This window comes from Bison bison, unplaced genomic scaffold, assembly GCF_000754665.1.
Source record: "Bison bison bison isolate TAMUID 2011002044 unplaced genomic scaffold, Bison_UMD1.0 scf7180017864291, whole genome shotgun sequence".
Lineage (NCBI taxonomy): Eukaryota > Metazoa > Chordata > Mammalia > Artiodactyla > Bovidae > Bison > Bison bison.
In genome coordinates, this window is record NW_011494863.1 from 2,821,631 (window position 1) to 2,826,189 (window position 4,559).

Consider the following 4,559-nt stretch of genomic DNA (forward strand, 5'->3'; position numbering starts at 1 on the left):
CTGATGATGATAAGAGCTGTGTTCATTGAGCTCTTACAACTTACTGTTCTAAGCAGCTCACATACATTATCCTTTTAAATCTACACTCCAAAGTTAGGATCTATTATCCCCATCTCAATAGCTAGAGAAACTGATGCTCAGAGAGGTTAAGTTATTTGTCCAAGGCAATTCAGACAGTTCAACTTCAGAGGTCAAGCTCCACATGCTCCAGAAAGGTGATGAGACTTGGTTAGGGGTGGGAAGTAGGAATAGAGTTGCATATGTGTGTGTGTGTGTCCATGTGTGGGGAGTCATACTGGGGTAGTGTCTGCTGTCTTCCCTCTAACTCCCAAAAGATGAGGCTGCTCTCAATATAATCCCATCCCTTTGCTCCTCCTCCACTCTAAAGTGGATCTGCCCCAGTCAGCACTCCTAATGGCAAACGTTGTTGGCCAGATATTGGGAGACCCTGAGGAAAGGGGAAAACGAAGGTGAGGAGACAGAGGAGGAGGAAGAGCTAGAGGAAGAGACAGACACTAAGCAAAAGCAGGTGTGTGTGAGGGAACATGAGTGACAGCTGGGTGGGGGGATTAGCATGACCCACAGCTTGGACAGTTAGAGCCCAGCCCATCCACTGGATGGTGACAGAATGGATGGAAGGTGATAGAAGGAACTCCCGCTCCACTCCCCATCCCCACGGGGCTCCCTCTCCTCCCACCCTTCCCCCTTCACACCCCAGCTTCTCTTCCCCTCCCCCACTGTCTTCTTCCGAACAATTCTAATTAGACTAAGTGACTAAGAGGTGGTTTCAGCCTGAACAGCCAATTAGGCTGGGGAGAAGGGAATGAAGCTCCCCCAAGTCTCCCATCCCTCCCCCTTCATCTGCCTTTTACTCAGACCAAGTATTCTGTGCCCCAAACTCCTGACTTGCTCAGATTCTCCTGATCCTGCTCCTCCCTCACTGGCCACTGGCCCCCAGTTACCTGTGTCCAGACAGCTGTCAGCCCATTGCTTAGTGCCCACCTTGAGGCCCTCCATTCTCAGGCACTGAGAGTCCATTCAAGTCTTCCTGGTAGGAGATGCAAGGAGAAAGAGGGGCCTCCTTGGAAGGCTATCTTCCTGAGTCTCTTTATTTATAATGTTGCTCCTCTCTCTCTCTTTCGTCTTCCTCTGGCACTTATTTCTAACATCCATGGACCAGGCCTACTGGTTGCCATGGAGACACAATGTGCAGCTGGATGGTAAGCGGGTGAGAGGAGCTGTGTGCACTCTGCAGCACGGGTGGCTGTGTGTGATACATATCCATGTGCGAGGAAGCTTTCCTCAAGGGCTCCCTGAAGTGAGACCCTGGCTGAGGGGGAGACTCCAGAGGGCCCCAATGACCTTCAGCCTCTGCAGGTCAGACACTATATGATGTTCAATCCAGGCCTTTGATCAAAAGATTCTGGAGGGGCCCAAACTGCCCCTCCTGTCCAAGGAGAGGATTGGGAACCCCAGAAAGGAACAGGAGTGGGCAGAGACCTTTCCTGTATAGAACAGCTGGAGAGATTAAGCTGTGCAGATGGACAGGCTGCTAAGAGGCCAAAAGCACCCCACCCCAACACACTCTAGGGGATAGGGGTGGGGAGGTTGGCCAGCAAGCTGGAAATTCCCCTCCATTTACTTCACCCCATGTTTATCCAGAAGGTTCTAAGAAGTGAGAGACCTCAGTTCCTGCCCACAGAAAGCTTAGCATCTTAGATGAATCAGGTTACTTCCTTATCATCTCCCACCTCGGGGTGTTGGCAGCTGCAATTTTCTGTACTGGAATACTCTGTTTTGAGCTCTGAAACGTAAGGTTCCCTTAGAGAAGCTTCCTGGGCCACACAGAGTAAGGCAGCCCCCTCCTCTTCCCTACCTCGTTATCCTCCTTCATGTCCCACTGTTTCCTTCACAGCACTTTAACACAGTCTATAATTATCTCATTTGTTTGTTTATTGTCTGTCTTCTCCACTGGAATGGAAGTTCTAAGAGACAGTAGGGACCAGGCCTGTCTAAATGAGTGCAGCTGGCACAGAGCCTGCCCCACAGTAGGTGCTAAATATGTGTTAAATACAAGAGTGGACACATTATTTCATTGAAGTCCCCAAATAATCCTCTGTGATGGTAAGCATTATTAGCTCCATTTTACAGATGAAGAAGCCAAGGCTCAGTCACGTGCCCAAGCTCATACCACAGGAAGTGCTACAGATAGATTTCTAATGTAGATCTGATTCCAGGCATGATGGAAGGACGTGGGGACTGAATTTCCTAACATACACTGTGCTGTGGTTCCTCTTCCCCACTATCTGTGGGTATACGCCTCCACCTCTACCCCAGGCATCTCCAGAAACCTGGGCAGAGAAGGCAAGAGGACAGTTTTAGAATCTGTAAAGAACACAAATCTGATCTCTCCTTTTAGAGGCTTAGAATCCCTGAATGACTCCCTTGCCCTCCTTAGGTTGACCAGCAGGCCCTGTCAGTTCTGGCCCCTGTCTTTTCCAATCTCTCTGGCCCTCCTGAGCCACTTCATCTTCTCCTGCTGTACCTTCAGGCCCTTGCACACACAGCTCCATAGCCTGGGAGGCAGACCCCTTCCTCATGGGCTCTTCCCCATCTGCCCTTCAAAACTCAGCTCTGTCCCAACCTCTTCCACGAAGCCTGCTGCAAGGTGCTGGAAAAAGCACCTCCTTTGGCTCTCCAGCCTGAATTTACGGCTCAGGGCAGGGCTGAACATATGATGTGGTCATTGTTTACCTGTCTGCCTCTCCCAAAGAGACCTTGAAATGTCTGTAGCATGAATGAACCAACCAACGACAGGATTCTAGTATCCAAGTCCCTTAACCCTGACATCATTTCCAGGGCTTGGCCTCAACAGGAGCGCCTCACCCCTCACTGTCTGGTCAACTCAGAGGTGGAGATGACATGGGGCCCTCTTGCTGACTCAGTGCCTCCTCTGATCAGGAAGTGAGGCCTCAAGGTTAGGTGCAGGTCTCCCTGGCCTAACTGGTAGAGGGAGGGTAGGAGATTCTGTAACTGGAGGAAGGTGGGAGCACAGGGTTGCACACTGAGCCAGGGAGCTGATCTCACCCTTTGTGGATTCAGAGGCTGCCAGAGGGATCTCTGCTCTTCCTTTCAGGGTGTCCACCCCCAACCCCACTGCCAGGTTGCTTGAGCGCAACTGATCAGACCTGATCTTGGTGGTGTCTTCACTCTGCCCCCTCCCATTTTCCCCCACATCTTCAGCACAGCAGATCCAACCACTTGTCTCCGACTGTAGCGAGGGGGGCGACAGTAGCGAGGGGGCGTGGGGTGGGTCCAAGCCCTGAGAAGGCGGGAGTAAGGGAATGGATAAAGGAGCCCCCACGACCCGCGCCGTACCCGCGGTCGATCCGGGTTTACAAGGAGGCTCATCCAGGATTAGTCCCTGCGCTCGACTAATCCCAGCAGCTGAACCGACCCCGGGGTCCGGGAGTCAGGCCCACGCTGCGAGAGCTGGGGGTGGTGGGATGGGGAAGGGTGCACGCGGACTGAGCGGAAGCGCACGCGGGGGGAGGGCGCCCCGGCAGGCGGGGCCGCGAAACCGGCTGATCCGGTCTCTGTTCTTCGACTTCTTCCGAGCTGGTGTTTACCAGGGAGCCGGACGGAGGAGGCCTGGCCACTCGACACGGAAGCGGGGGTGGGGGGGTGGGGGGAGGTGCGCATTCGGGGCCAGAGGCTGAGACCTTATCGGGTCCCCATACATAAGACTTCCAACCCTCGTTCCTGAGCATGCGACGGAGCGACAGACAGGTGTCCCCTGCCCCTTCTCTCATCCAGTTCTGTGATTCAAACTGCTAAATGAGGGGTAGCGGGAATGGATACGTGCCCTATGGAAGACGGCAGCATAGAGTAACCCTCCGCAGCGCGGCGCGCCCTCCAGCCTAAGGCCTAGCTTACACCTTAACTCCGGTGGGAATGGGTTGCTGGGAGCGGATCGAGCCCAGTGGATGGCTTTGGAGTACGAAGTAGATCTGCCATCAGTTTCCGTCCTCTTGTCCCCATCCCTGCGTGGCGCCGATTAATGCCATTATGGATCTCGATCCCTCTTCTCCCGTCCGCGTCCCCCGACCCTCTCCAAGGTCGCTACCCCAGATTTAGCCTCCACTTTCCCCGGGACGCCGACCCAAGGGGCTGGAAGAAGCCAAGTGGGGTCCGGTTTTCACACTTTTATTGTAAAGCTCGGGAATAATTACACGGGTCTTTCATTGACAGCTCAGCAAACAAACCGGAAACGAACCGAACCGGAGGGGTAGGGGCGGTGCCTGCGCATGCTCGCGGCGGGGGGCGGGGGACGGTCAGAGAAAGAGAAAGACAAGAGAGACAGAAATCATTACAAATCAACGGGATTGTGCTCGCAGCGCCAGGGACAGGGGTGGAGTGGGGGCGGAGCGGGGGCCCTTCCCGGGAGGAGCGAGGCGGTGGGAAGTGGCACGAACCAAGAGAAACACGACCCCAGTGTGGGCACCCGACGCGCCCAAAACCCCCCTCCCTGATCCCCACCCCCCAACACACGAGAGAGA